This window comes from Zonotrichia leucophrys, chromosome 13 (assembly GCF_028769735.1).
Source record: "Zonotrichia leucophrys gambelii isolate GWCS_2022_RI chromosome 13, RI_Zleu_2.0, whole genome shotgun sequence".
Classification (NCBI taxonomy): domain Eukaryota; kingdom Metazoa; phylum Chordata; class Aves; order Passeriformes; family Passerellidae; genus Zonotrichia; species Zonotrichia leucophrys.
In genome coordinates this window covers 7,033,669-7,045,236 of record NC_088183.1, presented here as the reverse complement: position 1 = coordinate 7,045,236, position 11,568 = coordinate 7,033,669, and the positions used below count along the sequence as shown (strand labels likewise).

At 36.3% G+C, this 11,568-nt stretch overlaps 1 long non-coding RNA gene across 3 annotated transcripts; it reads right to left on the bottom strand.

Moving 5' to 3' along the window:
* Nucleotides 1-264: 264 nt before the first annotated feature.
* Nucleotides 265-10,677, bottom strand: LOC135453628 (uncharacterized). Of its 3 annotated transcripts, none has more exons than XR_010441901.1 (7): nucleotides 10,337-10,677; nucleotides 9,922-10,111; nucleotides 8,011-8,097; nucleotides 5,422-5,514; nucleotides 2,946-3,102; nucleotides 1,228-1,281; nucleotides 265-763 (listed from the first exon to the last, which is right to left on the bottom strand). It is a non-coding gene; the product is annotated as an uncharacterized LOC135453628 (long non-coding RNA). The 3 variants fall into 3 exon arrangements; XR_010441900.1 differs by lacking the exon at nucleotides 2,946-3,102 and adding an exon at nucleotides 2,580-2,717; XR_010441902.1 differs by lacking the exon at nucleotides 2,946-3,102.
* Nucleotides 10,678-11,568: the final 891 nt, after the last annotated feature.

The window sequence follows — 11,568 nt, the reverse complement described above, 5'->3', positions numbered from 1 at the left end:
TCACAAAAGTCAGACTCTGCTCAGATCATATTTCCACAATAACAGCGAGGTTTGTGTATACACATTTAGTGTAATAATGTCAAAGTTCAGTCATACGCAGAGTTTATTAGATTTTGTTTTATTCTTTCCCTTGAATTATTCATTGAATATCTATAATTTCCCAAAGAATAATTTCATAAAGTGCTGCAGCAATAAAACTTTCCATATATAGCACACCAATGTGAATGGTATTTATGATGTACTCAAAGGAAAATCAGCCTGTTACATTAATCATGTAAAACTATTGAAAAATTACATTTAATCATTTCTATTTCAAAATAAAACCTGCTCAGAGCTTTAAAACCTATGAGAAACCTAGAATTAAATTTCATACAACATTGCCTGCAACAGTATATGTAATTATTCAATACTTCCAGGTTTGTCTGGTGTTCAGTGATCTCTCATCTCATTTTCTCTGAATTTGGAGTTGTATTTAATCTTTTTTATTTAGTACTTTTTGCTTAGAATGTTCCAGCTTTAATGAGGAGAAACAGCAAGATAAATAAAGCCCTGTCCTTTGGTCAGGACTCAACAGAGAGATTGCTCAGTCTCCCTGCTCAAAGCCAGCTCTGACTCAGGGCACCAGGCACAGCTTCCAGCACCTTCTCTGCTTCTCCCAGGCCCTGTGACTGAAGAACCACCCCAGCACTTGTGCTGCAGACCAGGGCAGGACACAGCAGGTTTTACTTCACAGATGTCCTGTGGGTGATTGTCCATTCAGCAACTGGATGAAGGAAGCAAAATGTGCCCACTTATCTCCAGAACTGTGGTGACACTGGGATTTTAGGTAGCCTTAGTAAGATTAGTAAACTCTTTTGAATGCCACCTAGTTAGAAGATGAATTTTTCCCTATGTTTGACTTCTGAAAGCACTGAACCACACTGTAATTCAATTTGATCTTCTGACAATTAAACTTTCCAGGCTTACTATACTCTGCCTGTACAAAGTCAAGAGAAAGTCAAGTCTGAGGACAAAACCTGCTCTTCATTAGGCCAAAAAGCAGAAGTTCTGCCTTGTGTTCCTGGCAGGCTCATGGGCACTGTAAGCCAAATCATGCTGACATCTTTCAGATGTTTGAAAAGCTAAATAGGGTGTACCAAGATGCTGAGTATGTGGCATATGAAATCAAATAAAAAATGAGTGTGCATGATTCCCAATGAACCAGGATATATTATCACAGAGCTTTACCTTTGTCAGGACTGCAGGAACATTCCATAAAGTCACTTCTTCCAAAGCTGGTATCTATGAATAAACAACCATGTACTTAATTAGAAAATAAATCTATGGAAATATAATAAAGCCTTTATGAACCCTAAAAAGCAAAATGTGTGTGTATAGAATATATATGCCTATATATATATATAGCTGAAATTTTTCAGAATTTTATGGTCCCTACAAAGGAAGCAAAGAATAAACAATTGGTATAATATTAACAACCTCAGCTTTCAGCTCTGAACATTAATAACTTATTTGAAATCACTCAGCCTCCTCTATATGAGCCACCCTGTAGTGCTTCAGCTGATTCTGATTCTCTTTGTGCAGAAACCTTTTAGCTAATCATTTTCATCTCTGTGTGTCAATAAATCTTGCCTCTCTAGGGCAATGACTTTTACTCAGCAAATGTTAAGCAGAAATAAAACCGCCCAGAACAGTCTAAGCATGAGAATTTCAATAAGAATTTAGCAATATATTGATCCACTTCTCCCCCTTCTGACTTTTCATTACTATGTCACTTTCAGCTCCTGAATTCAATAGGATAAAAAGCTCAAATATCATGTCACTTATGGACTTTAGCCAACCTTACTAAAATTATTTTAAATGGCTTCTTCACCAACAGTAAACTCAAAAAATGGTCAATAATCTCTTCTTGAAGGGAATAGTTGACAGCCACAGACTACAAGAGAGTGACTTCATCTAGAAACAGTATAAAAGGTACAAATTAGAAAATAAAAAATTAATCATGCAATAGTAGGAAAATAATTATTGCAATGAAAAGTCATGTTTCTGTGTATTTCTATATGTCTATATGTAACATATTATTATATGCCCTATATTTTGTAGGATCTACCACCTAAAACCCACTTGGCTGTGTCAAACCACACTTCCTGTACACCAGATGAACACATACTATTTCCTTTCCCTTAGTATTTATCAATGAGAACCAAAAGATAATCAATAGTCACCAAAAAAAAAAAAAAAAAAAAAGTCGTTGCCTTAGGAACACAAATTTCATAGAAGTCAGTGCACCTACTTTCTCTTTTTTTCTTTTTATCTATTTCCCAGTGTTAAAATAAGTCACACTATCCAATTATACAGGATCATTTAAAAAAATAATTATTTTTAAAAAGAAAATATAAAATCATTTTGATCTAGGTAAGCTTGTGAAGTTTGGGCCTCAAGACACATCCGCAGCACTGAAGAGCTGCACCTGACAATGTAACAAATACCAGTTTTCAGCAGGTTTTGCAGAAAGATTTGCCCAGACAGCAACTGATAACCTATAAATCCAGGCAAGATCTAACACAATCAGTGTGACTGACCATTCTCTGTCAAACAGAGCCACAGAACAACTTCACAGAGATGGTGAGTTCTGGGACAGGATCTCTTTTCTTTCAGTTATTAAGCAGACTCATCAGAGTGAAGTCACGGTCTAAAATTTACATCTCAACATGATTTTCCTGAAAACAGTGAAAAAATGGCTATGAAAATAAAGGAATTTAGCCATTAAATGGAGTATGTCGTTCAAAATGCAGGAAAACATAAACAATCCAAAGCAAAAGGTAAAATTGGTAAGATTGTTACTAAACTTCAGAAGTAAAACTTTAAAGTGTTCATAGTGTCCTGTATGTTTTGTGACAACAGTATCACTCTGTTTCCCAAAGGACAGAGGACACATAGTTACATACCTGAAGTTTCCCAGAATACACCAGAATGAAGTTCTACACAGCAAAGCAGTCGTGGGAAAAATTATGTTGGACTATCACAGACCATTTTTGACAGCAATGTGTCAGTTTAAACAAAGCTGCATTGAGAATTGTTTTGGAAAGTGCATTGATTTATATCCTGAGATGAAAACAAAATATGGAATTCAGAACATCCCACAAAGTGAAAACTACAAGTTTGTATCAGCTCCATTCTAAAAAATGGACTAAAAAATGGATAAAAAAGCCAGCTGAGCACTGACTGAAACCTGCTCACAACATCCTCATAAACACAGGCTTCAGTGACACAAAGTAATCAGGGTTTGTGTGCTGCAGCCAACCAAAAGGTTTGCAACCCAACTTCATCATGCTAAATTATCTCACCCTCTCCAAGCATCACTTTCAGCATCCAAGTGTTGATCCCATTTGTCCTCACACATAACATTCCCACAGAATGCATAGCAATGGCAACATTGCAAATATTCAGAAAGGTTCCCTGCTGCATTTACTTTTTCAGCACGTCATAGAAATCTGTGTATTAGTTCATTGATCTTGGCAGGTATCTTGTCCAGAAAACACCAGGAATAGTTTTTACTTATTCAAGGCAGAAACGAGAAAACAGGCTTAGAGTTGCTTTGCTTGTGTTTAAATATCAACACAATCATATTTTCCAGCTTCTCTGACATGAGATTTCAACTTTGCTTTTCATAACAATGGAAATGTCAGGAAGAAACAAACAGATACTGATATCCCAATAATCTTTAATAATACAGGTGATATGGTGCCAATTAAATTACAAGAGAAGTACAAGAGAATGTTTAATGTGGCCCTCTCAAATAAAATTCACCTCTGGCTTCTGAACACCTGAAGTATTTTTCAAGATCCCATTGCAAATTCATTAACTTAACCATAATAAAAGTCCAAATAATCTGAAGTTTGATGCAGAGTCTTTTACAGATTGCTTCCATAGCATTCTCACATCACAAAGGGAAATTATGTAATTAGTTGTGACAATAGACTTCTTAAAAATGCAAATTTAGCTGCCATGGCAGTGCACTTTCTTAGCTGCATGAGCTACAAAGTCTGCTTGTTCATGTACTTTATGTGTCCCTTCTGAGACAGGGAAAAAGAACAATCTAATTAGAAATAATCCTGCCAAGAACAAATATCAAAGAAGAAAATCTAGAAGAAAAAAATTATTTTTTCCCTACTTGCCAGAAGAGTCCATGATGTGGGCTGTGGTCTTCTCAAGCAAAGATGCATTAGGCCTTTTCCCAACTAATTGGTTATTGCATCTTTTAAAAATATTGTGATATTTTCTTAACATAATGGACTTGCACAAAACCTGCTGATTCTTATAAACCCAAACAGGACACAGTGTCAATGCACAGAATTTATTTAACACTAAATAAACTGAGCTGCAGAGAAGAAACAAGCTTTGCTTTATGTAATGTTGTTGCCTGAACTCTAACTCTTGTAATGGGAAATAAAATGCTTTTTATGAGGTTCTAGTCCCTCTAGTTATTTGGTAATAATGACTTAACAGCAAAGTTTGAAAGTAAACCCAATTTTTAAGCAAGTCAGAATCCTGGGTCTTTGGAGATTATCACTGGAGATCAAAGTCAGCAACAAATATCCAGAACTGAGCAGAGAATGTCAGGGTTGTTTTCTTAGTTCACAGAAGCTTCTGAGTTTTATATGGTCTCCCTGCTAATTAAGATTCAATATAACAGTTAGATGTGATCTTTGGTGTCTTCTACACCTGAATAATATTTTCTGACATTTAAGTCAAGCTAAATCTGAGTGTTTTAGTGACAGTAATGAACTCTATACTCAGAACTATATAAAAAAAAGGTTTCCCAGGTTGAGTTTCTTAAGTTTCATTTGCAAATGTGGAGGTAGCAGCACACTGAGGTCTTTTTAAGCTAATCCCGTGAGTGGTTACAATATTTCAAGATTAAGATAAAAATTGAGTGTATCTCTGTAAAGAAAAATGTAAAACCTTGTGAAATCTGTTTTTTATTTCCTATTGTACAATGCAGTGGTTCTACAAGTGGTACCAAAAAAAATTTGCCTTTTTCAAGACTGAAACGTTTGGGAATTTTGAGACAGAAATTCAGTCCAGCAAAAATTGCTACTTATATCAAGGCATAGCTCTTTTTTCATAATATTTTCTATTATCATCATAACAAAAAAGACAGGTTCTTTCTTTTATGCTTTACAATTCAATGCAGTTGTAAGAAACAGCTCAGAGTAAAGGTGTGTGAAAGATTCTCAGATTCTGAAAAGACCATTGTTTTTAAACTCTTATTTTAGACTGATACCATAAAACAACAGAAAAAGTCATAGGTAGGAGAATGTGAAAATTAAAAACAAGCCATATTAACTCTCACATCACAGTATAAGTTTTTCGAGCAAAAATACAAGCCATTAAATTGCAAACTCAGGAATAAAAACTTACTCAGCAAAACTGTAGGGCTCCCTGCCAGCTCTTGAGTCATCACAGAGTGTTGGTGCCACATGTTTCTCACAGCAGCTGAATTTTCATCAGACTCTGCAGTATAGCAGGTAGAGACTGTCACAGTCAAAGGAAAAAGTCAAGTATGTGCAGACAGTGATATGGAAATCAGACTGGTCTAACTATCACCAGAACTGGTCACTAAGAGGTCAAATCTTTAGAAGGAGAACTAATTAAAAAAAATGGGAACATGGCATTTCCTGAGATGTCTAATTTTTTGTGTTTGCAAGGCTCAAATTCTGACTATTTTATTCCTAAACAAGATCACTCAAATAATAAAATTAGGCATATGCTAAAGAAAAGTAGATTGTTCAGTTCTACCTATAGAACAGATTTCTCAGATTGCAGCAAATACCAAAGATGCCATTGCCAGATTACATGATTCACAAAGATTGGATTTTTGTATTGATGGTCTTCTAAAAAGAGAAAAAATGTAACATGTAAATGTAACAAATTAATATTTGACATGGTTTTTTAAAAATGCATGTTGTAACGTTTTAAATTTTTTAAATTGCAAGAGGTAGAGACTTACTAGAAAATAAAAAGGATTACACCTAGATTTTCAATTTAATAACAGAAGTTCCTGCCCTGTAACTGAAGCAAGATATAATTTCCCATGGAGAGAATAGGTCCCTCTTCAATTATGTTTTCATCCTTGCACTGTCTCTGCCACTCACTTGACTTTTAGTGAGATCATTCAACTCTCCAACTGAGCAGAAAAAAAAAATTAGGGTTTGGTGTGGGGGGGAGCAGTGTTTATTGTGGTTGGTTGGTTGGTTGGTTGGTTGGTTGGTTGGGGTTTTTGTGGTGGGGTTTCTTTGGAGGGCTGTGGTTTTCTGCTCCTTTAGTCAGATTTAGCTGAATCAGCTCATGGTGTCAGAGGAGTTCCTGAGCCAAGGGAAGAAGATGAAGGAAGGAACATGCTGATGACAAACAAGCAGAAAAAAGAAGGAAGTGATGTTCTTCTGGAGGTTGTGAGCTCCTGCTCTGGTTCAGACATAATGCAAGACTTAATACCAAAGATGAACATCTATTAACCTGTGCTGGAAAACATCTGAGATTATTTTTGTTTCTTAAATTTTTTATAAGTCCCAGTTCAGTCTCTTCTTCCTATGGTCCCTAAGGACAATGCATGTTACATTTGATTTGTCCTGAAATATAAAGGTTTTCTGGAATTTTAAATTAAAGTAACAATAAATCTTACAACTGTTATCATGAAGAAGGCCCCTAACCTGAGGAAATTTCTCAAAGCAAATTCTTACCAGATTGCTGTAGCTTCTGTCCTGTTCATGAGTATAAATTACAGCTACTTTACAGAGATTTAGATCTCATGTCAATTATTCACAGCAGAGATTGAAATTTTGATTAGTAAATCTAAAATCACTTGGGTTGTTTTCCTTCTCAACAAGCAGGGATCGTATCTTTAATTAATGCCAGTGAAGTTCCTATTCATAAAACAATATAAATTTGGTTAAGACAGCAATGTGATCATGACACCATCACCTCTGGCCACTTAGGGAACATAAAGGAGGAAGAGAAATCCAAAAGGCAGAATTGAGGATTAAGGCTCAAAGTTCAGATCTAGGCACTACCTCCAAACTATTGCAAAACTGCTTTTAATAAATTTCAAAGATACTTCAGGCACAAAGCAAATATTTCCCTTTGGACTCTGTGCTCAGTGCTTCTCAGAGCTGCTCTAGGAGTAAAGCTTTACATAATGAGTTGTCATGCTTTAACCCCAGCTGGCAACACAGCACCGCGGAGCTGCTCACTCACTTCCCCACCAGTGGGAAATCAAACAACTGACTGTTCTGATTTTGATCTAAAATTGAATTTAAAAAGAAGTTTAGCTAATTAGGAATCTCTACAGAATGTCACAGTCAAATGAAAAGAGATCTGTATCAGAAATTATTTTGAAAAAGTTAACTTGCACCTAGATCCATAGTGGCTTTTTTTTTTCTTTTTTGTATCTGCATTAACCAGAGGCTAGCCTGAAAAAAAGCTGGATTTATGATAAAATACTGGCCATGACTATATCAGGAATCAAACTGATATTTTCTTTAATTGGGTTTTATAAAATATGAGCGCAAGAGTAAGACATCATAAATCAGTCATAGAAGGGGAAAAATAGAACTTTTCTCTGTTATCCTACAGTCTTAAAATAGTTCAAAATCTTCTCTCACATTCTGTTTATTCAGGACAAAATTTTGCACTTTCCTTCCCTCCATCTTTCTTATTCTGGGATCCATCATATCTACATAATTTCTTGAGCAGTTATAGATTTTGCAGTTCGGTCTCTACAAATAACAAATAGCAGAAATACTTTGCTTTCAAAGACACATAATAAGCTGAAGTTAGAAGCCTGTGGCAAATTTAGTTGGTTTTGGTTAATGAAAATTTATAGCTTTCACTGTGAAACATTTTCTCTATAACCAGACATAAAAGTAGCTTTAACTGGAAGCACTCCAATTCAACAGCAGCACTTTACAATAATTTTTTTTAAAGAGTGGCTTTAAATATATATCTACTTACCCAAACCACATTAGCTCTGGTTGTGCCAGGCATGATACATGGATTTAGTAATACAATGAGAAGTCCCTGCTCCAAACAGCCTGCAGCCTACATAGAGAAAATTAAGGAAGATAGTGACCATTCTGTAGAAAGAACACTAAGGCAAAGTTTGGAATCATAAACAATGTGTCACAACATAAATAAACTACCCAAGACCTGGGAATAGAACAAATACCTAAGTTTCCCTGCAGTGTCTCAGCCATTAAGCTTCTTCTCATAAGTAAAAAGCAGCATCACTTAATAGTGAACTGTGAAGTTTTTTAATCAATCAGCTCTTCCACTTACATGTAAACATAAAATTTTCTCCAAAAATCAAAGCCAACTATTTTTCTGACACCATGCAACTACTCAATGACTTTTCAATTTGCAACTAAAACACAACACATTGGACTGCCTTTAAATCCCATTTACTTCTTCCACAGCATCTCCAGATTTTATCCTTTACCTGAAAGTGGTGGTGGATTTTTAAGAAACAAAACACCAATAGTACCACTGAGGTCCTGGGAGGGGATGCCTGACTGGCAAGGATCATCATAATTGGAACTTTTGGAGATGCACCTGAAAAGTCAGCCTGTTGTGAGAGTTCCAAGGCAGCAGTGGTTACCCACCAATATAATACAGGGAAAGAAAAGATTTTTTTTCCTTCTGTGTTTACAGAGTGCATATGGCAACCCTGACATAGGTAAAAACCAAAGCAGGGCCTCAGGATTATGTGACAGTGCCTTGGGTGGCCTCACCCCCAACCATTAGGAAGCATTGACTCAGGGGAATCGATACCAGCATTTCCTGGCAGTGCTGGATACTGCACTGGGAGCTTATGAATTCTGACAAGCTCACAGCCTGAAGTGATAATTGGCAGAGAATGATGGGATATTTTTATTCCTCTTATTGTACTTAAAAACCAAACATGTTTGGTTTATGCTTATTAGAAAAACAAAACTCTTCAACTTAAGCCTTTATACTACATTTGGGCTTCACATTTTTCCTTCCTCACTTCAGTCCATAGAGCCATTTTCAGATGAGGGTTTGGGGTTTTTTTTTTTGCTTTTTAAAAGATATCCTGAAAATTTTGCTACAGTTACTACTACTAACACTATTTCTATTTCTAATACTAATAGTTACTAATACTAAAACAATTTCCAACAGCAGTCAAGGCAATGTGTAAAATCTTCTGAAATTATTAGACCAAAGAGAAAAGGAAAGATGGCAAGACACTGTATCTTCACAGTGGGATGCCAATTACCACTCTCTGTTAACAAAACACAGCCATCTACCAGAGGTGTCTTTGCCTCCCCCCTTGCACAAAGTGGCAATTCAATTAGAGGTCTCTTTTTTTTCACACTGCTAGAAATTTTTTAAAAGTTCCACCTAAAAAGAGTAATGATTTCCACTTTACTTCATTGAGGCCATCATAACCACCTAAGTTATTATAAATTATGGCTCTTTCACAATTCTGTAACTTTCATCTTTGATGTTCACCCTGAGGAAGGAGGTCTGCTGAAGAAAAAGGAATTCTCTTGATTTTGTGAGATAGTTTAAAGAGACTTGTTTTATATCAGGTGACATGTCAACAGAAATTTGCCTTGGTATGCACTTCTATCAATGCCACCTGTAGCACACTAAATGCATTTGGTGGGTTATTAGACCCTTATATTTTTCTTTTCCTAGCTGAAAATTCTGTCATGATTCCTGGGTTGCTCTGTTTCTCAGTATTTGAGGAAGGAAGATACATCTGCCTATATGACAATATCATCAGCATTCAAGGTGAATGTGTGAGTCAGGAACAGTATAAACTGAGGATCTATACAGAAAGAATTTAAAGAATAATAATTTGGTGGTTTCTGGGGAGGTTCTGCTGTTGCACATACAAACCTTCAGCCTATAGGTATATCTTGTTTTCTTTATCCTCTTTAGATAAAGATGGCTCCTTCAGATATAGCTCCTAATCACAAAGTCTCTGATCCATTGGATACTTGAAGCTTTTGGGCTTTACCAAAACAATGATTCCTCCTTCTATTCCTGGTCCTTTTTTCCCCCAATGCTCGTATGATGCCAGGAGTCCCTATGATTGAAAAAAGACGAAAAAAAAAGATATTTAAGATAAAACACTCCAGTAGTAACTCTGTCATCTGTTTTGCTAATGTGTAGTCTCTGCCATGTGAAGAACTCAGGGCAGACAGAACACTGGAGGCTGAACAGAACATCCATATAGGAAGTGATTCTCTCAATAACAATTTGGAAAATATGAGCATTTTCAGTGCATTAAATCAGCAGAACAATTACTCACTTTTGTTGTATTAGTTTTCTGCCAACTCAGTGCACTGAAATGGCTCAGATGGCCAATGGCCAAGGGAGCTGAGGAGGGGTTTGGCCAGAGGCAAGAGGTGACAAGGAGGCAGATGGCCTTGGGGTGCTACAGAGCCCCAGCCTGCATTTCCTGCTGCTTTCACTGGCTTGTCAGGAGCTGGGCTATGTAAGGAAATGCGAACACACAGCTGCAGGAAAAGGGGAACAGCAGCATTCCAGTGGCCCTTTAAACTAGTTTAAACCACTAGAGTGACTAGAGCCCTGTGTTTTTCAGTTCTGTTTCCAAAGGTGACGTGTTTGCAAAAGATTAATTCCCTCAGATGGATCAGTGAAGATATTTCAAAGGATTTCTGGTCAGAGATCACTAAGCAATCTCACTGTTAACATCTAACCTGCCTACTCAAGCTTCCATCAAGCATGGAAAGGCCTGATGAGGAATTAGCCAAACCTGTAATGTGATAATGTGTCCTGATAACAGAGACATGGTGAAGCTGAGCTGCACACCTGCATTAACCCAAAGCTCCAGTTTCTGTTTGATTCTGTCAACAATTATAGTGCTTCTGTACATCTGTAAAACATATTTCCCCTTTTTTTCAGCCTATAAAAATTCCTATTGAATCAAAGGATGTGGGAATTATCCCTTAGTATGGTATAACAAATTTAAGTTACAGCTCTGCAAGGAAAAACACCCTGAGGAAGGAAAGGAAAGAGGAGAGAGAAGATATTGTTTCTATTTAAAACAAAGAAATATCTAGCAAAAGATTTATTGACTTCACTTTTGGTTTAAGCTCTCTAAATATCTTACAAATTAGTATGCAGTGTCACTCATAGAGAATTCAGAAAATGAAGAGAATTCAGACCATTAAATGTAGCAGAAAATCAGGATTTGCATTTCTAACACTACATGTTGCAATTTTTCCAACTCTTTGTGTCCTGCACCTTACAGAGGGGACTCCGACAGAAAACTTCAATTCTTTATGGAGAAATCTGAGCCAGTTGGTGCCACACTGCGCCCTCAAGTGCACGAGTGCAGCATCACCAGAACTGCATGCGAGCACCTAAATGGTTTTTAGTTTATGGATAATGGATTAAATGTTTATGAACTTCCAAAATTTGCATTTGAAACAGATGATTAAAATAACTAACAGTGGTTTTGTAAAACATAAAGGTATTTTCCTAAACTTGTCTAGGGAGTATATAATATATTTCATT